General features: G+C 33.5%; 1 protein-coding gene across 2 annotated transcripts in view; it reads left to right on the top strand.

Moving 5' to 3' along the window:
- Positions 1-17,579, top strand: part of LOC106666059 (whirlin) — a 148,885-nt gene that overhangs the window by 65,143 nt on the left and 66,163 nt on the right. The window contains exon 4 of one of the 2 annotated variants that reach the window (XM_024229887.1): positions 16,955-16,983. The exons of the other annotated variant lie outside the window; for it this stretch is intronic. The gene's annotated coding sequence lies outside the window, so the exon portion shown is untranslated. The remainder of the gene's footprint in view (positions 1-16,954; positions 16,984-17,579) is intronic. 2 annotated transcript variants of the gene reach the window in all.

Below are 17,579 nucleotides of genomic sequence, written 5' to 3'. Positions count from 1 at the left end.
GCTTGTACGCAGTTGTAAAATAAATAAATGAAAAAAAAGTTTTCATAAATCAATATTAATAGCTTACATTCTTGAATCTATAAATTAATATGCCTCCATCATTATAATTTGAAATATTTTTTTTACTTCTTTTGCGGATGACACGCTGCTTGTATATGTTTTTAGTTTTATCAAAATATTCTTGCATTTTTTTAAAAAACATTGTTAAGACCAAATTTCATAACACGCTGTGGCATTGTTACGTCTTGTCCGGCAGACCGCCCTGCACCTCACTGAGGTTACGGTCCGACGGGGAACGTGACACGGTAGGCCGACCAACGAGGAAGCAAAACGACAGTCCGGTGAAAATTACGACTTTCATTGCCAAATTAATCGTTACGAAGCGACAATTCGGACCAAAACGAGAAAAAAAAATGTTAAACGTGCAGGTACACCTGAGTGAGTGTTGCACTATATTCAGGTCACAAATCCAAATGCTTTGAAGCCATTTGTTAAAAGATCCATGATTAAAGAATGAAAAGTTGGTTCTGACGAACAATAAATCTCAGGAAATCCAGATGAACCCCATTAACCACTTCTACATTTGGCGAGATTGAATTGGCTGACTGATAGCTACTCTTGAAATCCTGTTCGAAACTCGACCTAAAAAATGCTAAAATCGTTTTTATTTATGACAAAACACCACCTTATATGTAATCATTTAATCAGTTTCTCGTTGATGCCGTTACTTGAGAAAAATTGAGCGCCGAGAAATTTTGTTTGGATTAGGACTTTCAATCTATTTTATAAATGCTCATAATAATCTATAAATAATCTAATAAATAACAATAATCTTTAGTTGCCAAAATTTAATATACCTAAAATATTTCGTTAATAATTATGGTGTATCTGATCCAGAAAAAGATTTTTTGTTGCGTCTGCAAGAATCAAAAGGAAATTTTTTACTTGAGTTGCTTTCGCTGAAAGAAAAATTGTCCATTCATCATCAAAATTAATTATATACAGATAGTAGTGAAAAATAGGCAGTTTTATTTATTTTATAACAACGAAACCACCTATTTCCTTTGTTTCTTATTAATTGAGACAAAAATATTTGGCCCTTATTTCTGTCATTTCTTTTTGAAAGGTTCAAGTATGAATGATTCCTAAAAACTTTATTATTGACATTAGCCTGGTTTTACAGCGTTCATACATCCTAGAATGTAAAATAAAGTATTGTTAGTTATAAACTATTTAAAAAAATCATCTCTATCATTGAAAGATGGCACCCAAAAGAAAAACAATATGTAAGGCTCTAAGAGCTAACACAATTGTGTAATTGAAGAAAATTAAAACAGTTATTTTTGTACAAAAATATTAAACCATTACATTTTAAAAAATAATAATATCGTAATATTTAAATCAAAAATTTAATTAAGTTACTAGATGCGATATGTATTTAAACGCTTTCTTGCATAATAAATAGGCCAATTTCTCCCAATTTTCACTCTCTATCTATCTATCTATCTCTTTCGTTCTCTCTCTTTCTTTCTCTGTTTGTCTCTCTCTCTATCTCTTTCTCTCTCTCTCTTTCTCTCTCTCTCTCTTTCTTTCTCTCTCTCTTTCTCTGTTCGGCTTTCTTTCACTCTTTAGCTCTTACTCTCTTTATTTCCTTTTCCATTTATCTATTTCTCTCAGACTTTATTTCGTTCTTGCTCCCTCTCTGTTTTCTCTCTCTTTCATTTTCACTCACTCACTTTTCCTCTCTTTATGTCACCGTCAATTATTATCTTAGTTTATTTATTACACAATCCCTTATTTTCTGTCGCTTTCTTTTCCGCTGTATCTATCTGTATTGCTGTTTCACTTTCATTAACTTTTCCACTTTATTTAAAAATTGTGTTTTTGTGACAAGGCTGTCTGTTTGTAAATTTACATGTACATGTCATTTATTTTAATCTCTTCATCATTATTGATACCTTTTGCCACTAAGAATGCGGCTGTGTCATCGGCAAATTGGGATGGTTTTGTTTTCCATCTGAAGTAGGTCACTTCGTATAAACATAACATGCCCTAGGATGGTACCTTGTGGTATGCCTGCCTTGATTTTGAACAAATCAGAGTAGACATCTTGGAACAACCTGTCCGGAAAGAAAAAGGTCAAAAGTACATATCATTTTGAAAATTTTGTTTTTCGATTGAATGTTAAACTTTAGAATAAACCTGGTCAAAGGATTGCGATAAATCTAGGAACTTAACACATATTTTTCAATACTTGACGCTAAATTCCACCAATCCGCTCAGTATAATGTTCACTTTTTAAATACGGGATTTCATTATTTTCAGTACTAGTTCTTCAAATAGTTTTACGGGAGCAAATGAGGTAGGCCGTTAGGATGAAAATTTCGGATGATGGTTTAACTGGTTTTTGTTATAATACTGATCTCATCCACTTGTCAGATATTAGGAACATGCCTCAGTTATTGCGATATAAAATTAATGAATCAATTCGAAAATTCGTATACAACAAAATATGTCTCATGCTTCTTTAGTAAGGGACTGCCTAAGCGAAAGTATTACAAAACTGGTGTGGCTTTAAGTATTAGTGTTTATTATATGTTCTCATCCTATCCTATCATCTATCCTCAGGGCTCAAAGTGTTTGTTTTCTGTGTAATAGTGCCATTCTTGTGGGTCGTGGTGAGAGTGCCAGTGAGGTACCTCCATATAAACTTATGCTTATAGTACGTTTCTGGAAGAGCATACAAGAACAAGCAAGACTCTAAAGTTTAGGTCTCTCAACACGACACGCAAGAACGGCACTATTACACAGAAAACAAACATTTTGAGCCCTGAGGATGATCTCAATAAAGATCGAAACGTTGGCACGATAAAGAAAATGTTTTTCTGAAACCTACATCACACCAGACCCCATCTCACGATTTTTGAATAATCTTCGACTAACTGTCACTAATCACGACACATATCGATATGAAATTATGTTTTTAAATTTTACATAACTTACATAATTAACACTTTCCTCTTTTCTTTAATGAATATAATATCCAATAATACAAATATGTTTGAAAATTTTAAAATTCAACCAATTCAGCATGGTTGTATAGATCTTAGACGTAACTTTGTTGATAGGGAGATTGATGAGTTGATGCTAGAATCCCGATATGGTCTCGCTCAGTCACGCCTTATGTTTATCAGATACGTACACATCAGCGAAGGAGTGGTCTTGGTCTTGAGTCTTACCTCAAAGCAATGTCGAAATGTAATTTGTTAAAACAAAAACTAAAAAAATAGCTTATACAGAGACAGGATTGAAGATGGTCCGACAGACCGAAACAGCTAGAATAAACTGACTAAAACGAAACGGCCAACGGGTTCCACACCGACCATTATGATCTTTTATTACAGTAGGTCCTGGACAATTTACAGTAAGGGCATGCAATAGGTTCATAATTGTCATAGTTCCACATTCTTCACTGATAGATCGGATTGTTAAGACATGTTCACCGAGCACGAATGCCGACGCGTGATCTCCTTCTCGGTAAATTGGATTTTTCTTCTTCCTCCGAGGTCGTGGCGTTTGTAAATCTCATTCTATTCGATTTATTGCCACTTCACAGTCGAGTAACTCGATTCTAATACCTCAGGGTTATTTTTGCTGAGCCTATGAGTTAACAAAGAAAAAGAAATATCAAAGAGGGGAACATCGGTGGTCAGACCCCTCAGCTGACTTACCTAATCCTCCGGTTACATTCCGGCTACGTCGTTACAGGGCTAACGACCCATCGGAGACAATTGTCACGTCTGTAACGACCTCGTGGTGAGGATTCGGACGATTTAACCTTTCGACACGTACACTGCTTGCTGGACCTTTGTTTATATACATTTATATAAATAGAAATATAGAGAGAAGGAGAGAGACAAAGAGTGAGATAGATAGAGGACGAAAAAGAGAGAGAGAGAGAGAGAGAGAGAGAGAGAGAGAGAGAGAGAGAGAGAGAGAGAATATAGAAAAATAGAGATACGGAATAATTATAAACATTTTAAACGGACAGACAATTCAATGCCACTGTGCAGACAGTCTGAAAACTACTTTTACTGAAAAAATTAAACTACTTTACTGAAACTACTTTCCTCAGGCTCATTTAAAACTCGTAAGATATTAACTTCTAATAGAAGAGGCTAGTTGACCCAAATTGTCCTAAATTAATTGTCTATTGGATATTTAGGACCTAAATTGCCAAACAGTGGCGACATCAAGTTTGAAACTGCCCGACATTTTGTCAGTCCTCAAGATTGCATGACTTTCATCCAGATAGAAATAGGAGATCTAAAGGTAATACACATCACAAAAAACAAAGTAGGTAAAAAAGTAATATTAAGAGGTAAAATGAAAACAGATATGTAAAAACAAAAACAGAACAGTGGTGCAAATGTGTTAAATTGCTCGAGGTAGTATTATGATTTTTCTCGAAAGATGAAATCATCAGTTGGCATAAAAAATTTCAATTATACTTACGACATTTAGATGGGTAGATTGACTACCCTCTTCATCATAGATCTTGAAAGATCCCACAATCGTTCTCTTCCTAGAGTGTAAAATCTATAATATTTCAAATTTCATCCGGCCCATCTATTAATAGTAACAAACGGTTTACTCCATAAACAGAGCTGAAATTCAATCATGCATGGAGTTCCGTTTTTATAGATTTTTATTTATTATAAAAATTATTAATACTGGGGGATGTTATTACTAGTGATTTTTACCAGTTAAAATTTGGGTTTTTTACCTATTGGATTCAGTGTAAATTTTTAAACATGAATAAATTGTGATGGGCCAATTTTATAGGAATAAGTAAAAAAGATGGTCTAAACTCTTACAGAAAAAAATAAGTTACCTCCAGCAGGGCTCATTAAACTATATAATTAATATTTTCAATTAATGCTGATTTAACGTATCAATTACAGTTTTTTAAAGCTTCGATCATGGTAATAAAATCATCTTCTTATAATAGACCATACTTTTCATCTCCCACTTTTATGTAGAAATATTAGTGTTAAATAACGTTAAATGTAAATCTAATTTATTGTTACACAACAGATATATACGTGTACAAAAAAGAATTATTACGGCATTAATTATATTGCTACCAAATTTGTACTTTATAAACTCGAGGGGGGCGTCGGTGGCCGCAAAGGTTTAGGCGTTGACACGGCGCTCATCACTGTAAGGTAAAGGTCCCGGGTTCGAATCCAGCGGCCCTGCATTCGAAACCGGCACCATGAGGGTTTATATGACCTCTGCTGTTGCGAACCCTCGTTTAAAAAAAATAATAATAATAAACTCAAATATAAGTAGACAATTTCATTTTTAATTGTTGAAGAGACAGAACCGAAAATTATGTAAACATTGCTTAAATGTATATTACACCGTAATTTAAAATTTGGTATGAACTTATTTAGTTTGCCTTTATTATGTTTACTTTGTCTCTCTCTACCGTCTCTCAAACTTTCTCCATCTTTCTCTATATACCTTCCTTTGTCTTTTTCTCTTTTACTCTCCCTGTCTCTATTTCCCTTACTCTATTTTCTTTCACACTTCTTCTCACTATCTCACAATTTTTATTTCACTCTCCCTTATTCTATTTTGCTCTATATCTCCCTTTATTTATCTATTTTTCTCTATCTTCCTATATTTTCGTTCATTCTGTTTCTCACTCGCTCGTTTTTCTTGTTCCTCTCTTTCTCTGTGTTATTACCTAGCTTTCTTAATTTCATTAACGTTTTTATGTCTCTCTCTACCGTCTCTCACATTCACACTCTCGATCTTTCTCTATCTATCTTTCTCTGTCTTTTTCTCTCTCACTCTCTTTATTTCTCTTTCCATTTCTCTATTTTCTTGCACACTTCCTCACACTCTGTTTCACAATTTTTGTCAGTATCCCTCCTTCTCTCCTTTATTCGTTGTGCTCTATACCTCGCTCTATTTATTTTTCTCTACCTTCCTATATTTTCGTTCATTCTATTTCTCTCTCTAGCTCTCGTTTTTTCTAATCCCTCTTTCTCTGTGTTATTGCCTAGCTTTCTCACTTTAATTAACGTTTTTATTTGATTAAAATATCGTCTTTTTTTATGCAATTATAAGTAACAAGGTGATAACAAGTTAAATTGGAGATAATCTTTACTTCTCAGTTAGATGATTTTTCATTGATTATTTATTAATAAAGGAAATATTCCTAGATCTAGCTATTAGACGCATAACGTTTCTACTAGCCTAATAGAATAGTAAATTTCCAATCCTAGAGTTGAATTTTTTTTATTTGATCCTAAAAGTATTAAAATCAATTGTTTTTATATAATTTGTAATATATGACGAATCCTTTAAAGTAAACCAAAGAAATGTGTAGTTTAAAGTAAATTAATAAACATTCTATGGAAAAACAAATGTACGCCCGTCTTTAGCTCACTGTATTAGGTCTATAGATAAATTTAAATTTTTAAATTGAATAAACGTTTACATAAGTTTGTTGTTCTCGATTCAATTTTAAAAATAACCAGGAAAAGTCCTTCTGTACGTTGATTTACACAAAACAGCACGTTATCATCGTAATTTTTGCAACTTTGAATTATTTGCTTCCGTCTAGAAGCCTGGGAAAAATCTGGTCTGTTGCTCTAGAAACTCATCTCATGAGTTTAACTCATCGGTTTTCAATCTCAATAGTCACGAATGGAATTAAGGAAGGGCACCTGAAGGGGAAATTAGCCATCGTGTAATTCCACGTTGTCACTTTCGAGTACGAAAGTACCGCCGAACGTGATGAATACCTTTGTCCTTAGCATAATTCTTTTTCTTTTCGTTCCTGGGCACAAATTCTAATTCAAACACCTAAGCCGACCCGGGCAATCATCTCGGTACTTCGATGAGTTATTGTTCCACTGACGTTCCATGATGAACGATGAGACAACCTGCCTTGATTTATTAGCCTTAAACCCGGAATGGAATAAAAACAGACAAATGGACTAAAACTCGTGAGCTTAATAGAAAGCATTTACAATAAATCATTTCAACATATCTGTACGGTTGAATATAACTGAGAGACTATTTTACTAATAAAGCATCTTTAAACGACTACAAATTTTGGAGAAAAAACTCGACATACATGTCTTGTGCAAATGTGGCAACGATAAGGCCGGAATAAAAACTCCATGCCTTATGCGACCCATTGGAAAGGAGAGCATCTCTGTGAACTTGACACGAATGAAAGTTTGTATTCCGACTCAGTCTGTCCGAGAGATTTTCGACTCTTGAGAACACTCTTTTAATATATTATTCGCGACGTGGTTTCCTATGTAGGAGAAAGTTCAATTATTTGTTATTAACAACTCCCTCCCTGGAGGATTTCTTTCTAGTTATGTCATTTCCTAGGCAGTTCTTTTTTACTATAAATTTGTCAAGAATTCGTACGATTTTTGTGTAAATAAACAATGAAATGAACTATTGTGAATGAAATAAACCAAGAAAAAAGGACAAGTTAGATGGATAAATTGCAAACGCCGTGGGACCATAGATTTTAATGAAATTTTGATGATACTAGGTCGCAAATTTTTAAGCACGTGTCCTAGCGTTCATACTAATGTGCCCTCAGAAATAATTTAAAAAAAAAATAATGAACCTAATTGTGCAAGGTTCTTATATCAGTAGATTTAGTTTTGTTAGGATAACTAAATAATAAAGCACAAAATAAAATCAGATATATAAAAAAGTTATAAAGACGGAAAGAGGCTTGTAGAGAAGTAGACAAAAAAATATTTTTGAAAAAAACCAAATCTGATTCGTTTCAGGCACCCTTTAGAGCCTTAAATACAATTTTAATATCAAAGCGCAAATAGGCATTTTTGGATTTTATTAGTCATTTGTTACTCGCCAGAGTCAGGTCGTCCCGCTAAAAATTTCATAACGCATCTAGATTTTATCTAAATTCAACTTTATTATAACCCATTATGTTTAGTAGTCTAATTGACCAAATCACTTGTTTCAAATAAATTTAATTATTATTTTTTATGTAAGGTCTTGGTTGAAATGAAAAAGCCGATGGTCGTGGGTTCGAATCCCGCTCGTGACGCTAACTTTTTCATTTCAACCAAGACGTTGTTATAACCGAAAGCTTTCTTTTTGCTCTTCCAGGTTTTGTCATTAACGTTTTAGTGTGCCATTATATGGGAGAAAAATTAGGATGAAGTTCGCAAAAAAAAACCCAGACCATTTTATCTCCGGTCCTAGCTTATTAACGTGTGCAAAGTTTATGCCATCAGTGTAGTTTATCGGGTTCCGAATATTTATAATAAGCCCATCAACCCCTTCGCCTTCTTTCCCTTCCCTGGCACCCATAGCGAACTCATTTGTCTTTGTTGATGATGATCTCCATATAGCATGTCGTTCACCAAGAGACTGAAGAGCAAAGGGCCCAAAACATAGCCTTGGTTTACCCTAATCTAGTTACAAATTTATCGTTCTACATGTTTATTATTATACTGTAAGATATCCTTTTGCGTCCGATAGTCCCAAACAGCGTGATAGAACTAAAATGATATGAACCAACCAAAATAGATGAACACGGACCCTGAATACGTTTTTTGTTAACCAATAATTACGTTATATTAGAAAATGCGATACCTGAAGATGGCATAATAGACGAAAAACTTCTGGCTACAAAAAAGCGTTGATCGGTTGGACTAAATGATATGATACTACCAAAATACAGTTTCAGGAAGAAATCTCACCATTTTATTTGTCTCATAATATTTTTAAAAAATAAATTAATTGATTAATTAAGCGAATATTTTTTTATTGTACACTGACAGGCCAAAAAATTCCACTCATTTGATTTTTTTTTAATTTTCTCGATAAAAGAAAATTCTGCCCTTAATTTGTCTCATTGTTTTTACCAATAAATGGGCTAACCTCCAGCAAAGAGACATTTCCAGTCTGGTAGAAAGTAGCCGAAGCGGCTTCGAGATGTAACCAAGGCAAAAGGAGGAAATACGCGATATTGAAATGTTAATTAAAAATCTAAAATAAATTTTATCTGGTCGTCTTTTTTAAATTTTTTTTTTGTTTTTCATTTTCGTTAGGAATTTACATTTTTTTTAGAGTACAGTGTTTTTTTTTAAGTGTGTGTTACAGTTTTTAGACAAAGACTCAATTATTAAACGTTAAAAAACATGAAAATTTGATTAATATATAAAAATGTATACAAATCAAGTTATATTACAAGTGGGTGGTTTTTGACTGTGGCGCAATGAAAATGATCAATAATGGAAAGTTTGAAAGAAAAAAAAAGGATGATCATAAAAATCTTATTTTAAAGAAATAGTATTTATTTGAAACTTTGCCGAAACTTGCCTGAAAGACCAGGGCTTTCGAAAACGACCAATTTACAAAATTTAAATAATCATGGGCTTAAGATAATTGGATAGTTTATGTGATTTTGATTGCAAGTGTTGTTGATATCCTACGTTCAAAAAGATTAGGTATTTAGTGTTAGATATAGTAATATTTATAAACATCTACACATTGACATTGTTAGCGATAATTAAACTTAAAACACAAAAATATTGTAAATTGAAGAGCAGAAAATTTTGAAATTGCCGTTTCTCCTTTTGTGTTCCTTATTGATGACACTTCGCCTCAATTTCACTCATGGAGAATGAAACCGTCCTAAAATATACCATAAAAATTGAATTGAAAGAAAGTTATTGTCGACCTTTATACCGTCCATTAAGTTAAGAAAAAAAAAAGATGAAAAAGAAAGTTGATTTCGATGCGAGACGTAGGTTGGATGACGTGCTTACATGCGCGATTCTCACTCCCGCCCAGAATGACTGGCCACGTGAAATAAGACTTTTCACGATTTCTTACAAGATAGGGGTGATACAAGAGGTGTTTTAGGTAACGACAAATAAACGTTTATTCGTCAAATAAGGTTGTAGGGGAACGTGGCTGGAGGAAGGATCAACTCTCTCATCAACACTTCTGGAATGGTGATTGTAACGATCTTCATGATTATCAATAAAGACTAGTGCGCAGCAAACTCAAATTATTTAATTTAAAAAAAAATCGCGATCTGACCAAAGTAAATAAAACAAAAATAAAACAGTTTATTGAAATAAAATTTGATAAAAGATCACTGTTAACATACGTTACTTCTTGCCATTTACAATTTCCTTTCAAAGGAAAAAAATATGTTTCCAACAAAGTTAAGCAAAAGGTCCTTCTTCCTTTCGTTCTTCTGCCCAAAGCCTCAGCTTGGTAGAGTAACTTATTGTGACCCAACAAGGATAATCCTTATTTAAAAAAATAATGTTATAACAAAATTCTCAACATTTAAAATAAAAAAATAGAAAAAAAATTGTTATTTTATTCAAAGGTTTGAAATATGTCAAGGAGAAGCAAACAAACAAAATATTTTAGGATATTATAGCCCGACAGTTCTCAAGACGGCTGAAGATCTTGATGGTATAGGGATATGGGTAGGGGTAAAAAAGATCGCCACAAGGCCTTTTGCACTTCGACCTGAGTAGATCTGTGATGTTATTATATTTTTACAAAAAATGAGAGAGAAAAAACAAAAAATAACATAACTTCACAAAAAAAAAATTATTTTATTGTTAACATTAAAATTTGATTGCAATCTTTCACGGAATAATTAATCATATAAAATAAAAATAAACGACTTACAATTTGATGTCGTAAGGTAGAATCTCAAAGAAACCCTTCGAGCCCTTTTAATTTAATAGTCAAAATAAAATTTATATTAATGGTTAATCAAAACACCTTCCAAAAACCTTTTGTCTCAAATATATATATTTTCTCTGTCTCTGTCTCAAATATTTTCTAATCTTTATAATGAATTACATTTAAACAAAACGATCCACTCAAAGGGCGAGCAAAATGGCGACTGACTGTATTTTCGTTAATCTCTCACCTCCTGATGAAATTGTCCAGCTGGCCCATCCACGACGAATCAGTTTTGTGGGTTTTCTTATGCATTTGAAAATTTGAAACTTATTTGTTATGGGCCACCATCACAGATCAATTGTGCACTCTATTTGTATAACTCACTGGACAGCTTCAGGGTGTTATTAAATCAATAGCCTTGCCAGGGGCTCCTTAGTGTAGCATCTGGTTTTTCCTCTCGTAGTTGCAAGAATCTATTCCTACAAAGACCTTCACAAAAAAATGTGTTCTGCAATATCCTCTTTTTGCCGACAGTATCTGCACAGTGTTTCTTATGTCGGTACTCCTATCCCGTACTTCTTAGCGGCAGTACTCTGCCAGGGGTACAACCAGAATCCTGGTTGCTGTTTATAAGTAATGCCTTTGTAACCTTAGCGATGGCCCTTCCATGAATCTCTTTGCCTGCCTCATGCATATTCTACCCGATTTTGTACCCATTAAGGAACCATTTGTAGATTTTTTTTTTCTTTTTTTTTTTTTTGGCAAGATGCTAGGCCACATTCCGCCACAATAGGTTTCGGAACAAGAATTCATATTGGATCATTTTTTGGCCAACATGCTCTCATGTCCCGAATAAGAGAGGGTCAGGTCATTAGTGTCACTCACCTCTGCAAAGGCTTCCATTCAAGTCCATACTCTCTGCCTTTAACTCGTATGAGGCTAAGGTCGTAAGTGCCGTCAGAATGGCAGAGAAAAATGGCTATATTGAATGTGTTCATCGCCTTTTTATTTCTCTGGCGCAGTGTTCTGGAAAGCTGTAGCGTATTTATCTAAGTTTAAAATCAGTTCAGTCTTCAGATTTACCCGAGGACTCCAGCTCCCGTCCCTCTGTTTTTGAGCCATCAATATACCAATACGAATTGGCCTTCGGAGGTATTTCTTTGTCTCACTCTTCCCTTTCTGATTTTCCCCTCCTTCCCTTGTTGATGAAGTTATAGTTTGGAGTATTGGCGTCCCTCCAGTTCCATTGCTCGTTGACATGGCCTACCCTTACAGATAGTTGTCCATTATGAGCCTGTGAGCCGCTGCTTTGGCTTTTCCATGGATTAGATAGATGGATATCCAGCGATGGATGTTTTAATAGCATTTGTAAGGCCGCAGCGGTTGGCGTAGAATGTATAACGGGTGCCAAACTTTAATTAGAGATGAGCCTTCTCGCAGTTCCCGTCAAGGATGCTGTCATGTTGAAGTTGCCCTGCCGGTAAAAATGAAAGATTTTTTGTTTATTACAAATAGAAATTGTTCTAACGTTGAGTCCGTTTTTGATAAAAATGAGAAGTGATGAATGTAGACATCGCGAGGTGTTGACATGCTGTGAAAGAGAATTAAGTAGTTTTTATAGTTGTATGAGCTAGCTGCCCGATGCCTCCGGTTGGAGAGTAGTTTATCCTGACCCTAAAAAGATAATCCTTATTAATAAAATAAGTGTATACTTATAAAGGAATCTAAATCGGAATAAATCCTTCTCACAACTTCAAATTCAACCACAAATAAAGTGTTTATGTCAGTTATTTCTAGCATGTATATTGTAATTATTTTGGCAATTTTTTAAATGTGAGAATGTTTAATGATGTAAAGATGCTATATAAAAATTAAAATAACGTCCTGATAAATAAAACGACAACTGTTGCCCAACAGTTTAACAGTCAATCAACTATGGTTGTCTGCCTTCTTTTTATACATAACCCATTAAGTTTAGAAGTATAAACATCCCGAAGTAATGTATTAAATTAAAAATATATACAGAATTGAAAATGTCAAATACCGCGTATATTTCAAACCATACAGAATATAATTACACCTTCATAATAAATCAAAGAAGTTTTTGGAAGAGTTTAAAAACCGAAGATGTCTGTGGGGTCACCGCGTGGTTACGCAAAGACTTCTACTTGCTTACAATGCTTTCTCCCTTAATCAAGGACGACTTGCTCCTTGTAATAATCTCCTCCCTTTGACTAAAGCGGTGCCGGACAAAGAAATAAAAAATAAAAAGACTTACGTAAAGTGTAATGATGAACTGGTTCACTTTTACTTTTACAAAAATAATCCATAATTTAATCAAAGTTAGTTGAGTTTTGATCTAGTCAATTAAGTTTTTAACGTATCTAACCTTGTTAGAAATAATTTATAAGTAAATTTTATGTTGTAACTATTAGGTATATAGAATAATCAAATGGTCACTTCAAAGTGCATAAGAAGAAGGGCACAAGTAAAAGTGGACCTATTGCATCATTGACAATCTAAATATAAGTTACGGGTTTGAAATTAAGCTTTCCATTTTTCTTTTTCCCCTATTAATTGGTATAACCGCCGTGTGGAACCGGTCAATAATTACGATTTTGTGCTCTCTTTCGCCGACCCGGTTCCTCTTCTCTTGTGGAGCTAATCCCTCTCGTTGAAAACGTGTTTTTTAACCACTCGGTTGGAGCGAAAGAGAGAAAAGAATCGGCGGCCAAACCTTTTACCCCATCTCTCGAGTTTGATAAATGGAAAACCGCCTGAATTAGCAGTGTATAATCATCTTGTAAGATGACATTTATCGGAAATATCGAAAGGTCATAAAGCCAATTACACGCGTTTAGAAACGGTAAGAAGAAATTCATCGCTGTCTAGATGCCTTTCATTGTGTGAATAAGGTTATTTCAAAACGTTTTCCGATTTTTTCCTCATTCGAGGCCTCTCTGCATATTACTTAAGCCAACTAATGTTGTCATAGGAAGAATCTAGCAGGTGTAGAGTTTCACAATGCTTCATTTCAGCTAGAATCTAAAAATGATCGGTAGATAAATGTGTGTGGGAGGTTCGAATATTTAAGAAACCTTCTTTTGAAGTGATTTGATCTAACTTTGGTCTCGTAAGTATAGTAGTTGTAAGGACCCTTACAGTATCGTTACGATCGAAAAACATTCCACATGGTAACTTTGTATGTTGTCACCAAAATTTATTCGTTTGCTGCTGTTTGGGGTTGTGATAAACACTAAATGATGTAGATGATGTTACTGTAAACTGTATTACAATTACTTCAACAGGGACGTCGGTGTCCGCGACGGTTTAGGCGTTGACGCGGCGCTCATCACTGTAATGTAAAGGTCCCGGGTTCGAAGCAGGGCCGCTGGATTCGAACCCGGGACCTTTACCTTACAGTGATGAGCGCCTTGTCAACGCCAAAACCGTTGTGGCCACCTACGCACTATTAATGAACAAAATCTTTATACTCCTTTATAGTTTATATGACAATTAAGGTGGCATAAAAATAGACAAATACCTCAATGTAAAAGGTGTTATTAAAAATAAAATCAACAAACACATTATTCAAGATTAGCAACACTTACAGAACGAAATGATCACTACGTTGTTTTGGCTCAAGGAGTATTGATACCGTAATTGTCATTCACATTAATAAATACATTCAATTTCAAAATGAGATATCTTTTAAGTACTAAAAATAAACAGCCTTCTTTCAAAAAATCGGTTCAGGGGACCCAGATTTTCGCTTCAACGTTCAGGTACAATTCTTATATCGGTCCGACCTACTCGCTCCCTATATGGTGCCAAGGACCCAATTCAATTATATCGGACATGATGTCATCAATTCACCAATAATCAGAAACTTACGATTTTGCTCTCGTATGTGTTTCTGTTTAAACAAAGATTAGCTTAAAAAACATATCTGCGTATTAAAATTAAGCACTTTCAGTTAGCATATCAAGTAATTTTCAAATAAACAACGCTTTGATTCTGTTGTCGCCTTGTTTTAACTATGGAAAAAAATAACAATCTAATTATGGGAGGAAAACGTTTGAAATTAACTTTTTGGAGTGTAAACAACAGATTATCTCCTGGTCGACGAACGAAGAAATAGTTTTCCTGTTCTTTTCGCTTTTGTTGGACTTGGTCAATATACAGATTTTTTTAAACTTTTATTCAACCTTTTTTTTTATTTTGTTCTACTTTTTCATGTATTATTTCCATTTTAACTTAAACTTTTACAATTTTAATTTAAACTTTTACAATTTTAATTTAAACTTGGCGATTTAATATTAAACTTTTCCCATTTTAACTTGGTTTTCCATTTTTACCATTTTAATTTCGACTTTATTATTTACAATTAATCATTTTATATTACGTTTCAAAATCATTTTCACATGCAATTGATCTGTTTCCAAATGTATTTAAACTTTACTGTTTAACATTCAATTTTTTCCATTTAACTTTTTTTAAATTTTAACTTAAAATTTTCTATCTATTACACAAATTTTTATGTTTTTATTTCGACTGTTCAGATTAATATTCAAGCTTTTCTAATTTGTATTTGACTATTTTATTCACTAATGTTTATTTTTTATTTTTTTCAATTTTAATTTCGACTTTTCCAATTATAATTCAACTTTTTCCAATTTAATTTAAACATTTTTTCACACGTAATGATACCTTTCCATGTAAATTAATAATTAGCAAATACACAATACATTATGCAGTAATTAAGTAAAGAAACAAACTTTTCTCCAGAATAAAAACCCTGGGGCGTCGGTGGCCGCAACGGTTTAGGGTTGACACGGCGCTCATCAATGCTACGAAAGGTGCCCGGTTCGAATCCAGCGGCCCTGCATTCCAACCCGACATACTTCCAAATGGGCTTTTTTTAAAACACCGGCACCCCGAGGGTTGATATAGCGCCTGCTGTGGGAACCCTCATTACCTCAACCGTATAGTCTTTCGACCATCCTCTCTTATTTTATCTTATAAAATACAAATTAAAAAAAAAAAAAAATAGAATTGGGAGTTTGGCAGGATGTTAACCTCGCCAATAAATACATTCATTCACCATATCTAGAATGAAAATTGGAGAGGCAACATGGTTTTAATATACGTTGTGATTCGTCTGCCATTCCTACTATAGCTTTTTTCATAATTATATTTAACTCATTCTTTTTATAACTATATAACTCATAACTTATTTTCGCATCAAATTAACCATTTTTAAGTTTATTTAATGATATAAAATTAAACATAGAAACCAATTATTCTTAGTCTGATTTGAGATTTTTAATATAAAACAATTAGGCTCTTAAATACGACATTTTTCACATGTCCTAAATTAAAAGAAAAATTAGTTTATTTATTTTTATATTTATATTATATATTTTTAATTTTTATTTAATTAATTTTCTAATAGTTTTTAAAAGACCAGTTATTTTATATTTAAAAAACCTCCCAAATATATAAATGTATGTATTGTAAGAAATGTACTTTACATGCTTTTATTTCATAACTTCTCTTAAGTTTTTTTATGCCTTAATGTTTAAAAAAAGGGTTAATTTGAAATTAAAAAGAGTAATTTAAAGTTAAAAAGGGTTAGTTTAAATAAAAAGTGGTAAGTTAATGTCTTAAAGGTTAATTGGAAATTAATGAGGTTTAATTTTATATTAGAAAGGGTTAATTTGGTGCTTAAAAAGATTAATTTGAAGTTAAAAAGGGTTTCAGGCATTCACATAATCTCTGCAATCACTATTATAATTTAATATTCTTCTTTCGTCGGTGGTTTGATTTTTTTGGTAGATCTGCAGGCTTTTATTTTCTTCTATCCCTGCGTAACACAGGATCCACAAGATAGCAAACTTACGAAATTTTTCTTTCATTATGTTTTTTCACATGTATCCTGGATCAGTCCATGGAGGATTTATTTCGGATCGCTTAAGCTGCCTTGACCCTAGACTCTTTCTTGGATTGGTTTAGTCCAAATGATACTGGGTATTTTTGTGTGTCCATATAAAAATTTAATTATTATGTAAGCATTATTAATTATATTATTAATCTTCGTATTCTTCAGTTAGACCCTATGTATTGAGCAATATAATCGTTACACTACAGTGCAACTAGTCCTTACTAATAAAGATGGTGAAAATATATTTAACTAAAAGTTTTCATTGTTCTTTTCCAGGATCCTGGTGGCCATCGACCCTCCTCAAGGTCCGTGAGTTAAAAAAGAAAGTATCTACGTATAACTCGGTCTGTTTTCAAGTTTACATCGAGAACGATCAGAGGGACAAACAGTTCACGATCCACCGCACTTGATACCACGGTCGGGACGTACTTAATGGCTTTCCGGAACTACCTCCGGTTGGTTCCATTTCCTGCGGGAAGGACCTCCCGACCAAGTAAAAGGACGGTGTAGTGCACTCTTGTTGCACATTATCATCCCATTGATACGTTTCGGCTAAACAAAAAATAAATAATAATAATTCAGCGGACAACGTGGAAAGTTTATTTAGACTCTTTTCAAGCTACTTTTAGGAATACGGTAATTACATGCAAATTATTATTTATTAAAACACTAAATTAATTATGATTAAACTCCTCCTAAAATGACAGTTAGCATTTAATGACTTAATTCTTTTGTTAAAATTTTGGTGAAACATTTACGATACCCGGAATCCATCTCATTATCACTAGTTTTATTTATTGATTGACTTTTTTTACGAGGGTTCGCAACAGCAGAGGTCATATAAACCCTCAGGTTGCCGGTGTTTTTGAAAAAAAGCCCATTTGTAAGTATGTCGGGTTCG

This window comes from Cimex lectularius, unplaced genomic scaffold (assembly GCF_000648675.2).
Source record: "Cimex lectularius strain Harlan isolate CLEC.00 unplaced genomic scaffold, Clec_2.1 scaffold162, whole genome shotgun sequence".
NCBI classification, from domain to species: Eukaryota; Metazoa; Arthropoda; class Insecta; order Hemiptera; family Cimicidae; genus Cimex; species Cimex lectularius.
This window is presented reverse-complemented; position numbering and strand designations above follow the sequence as displayed.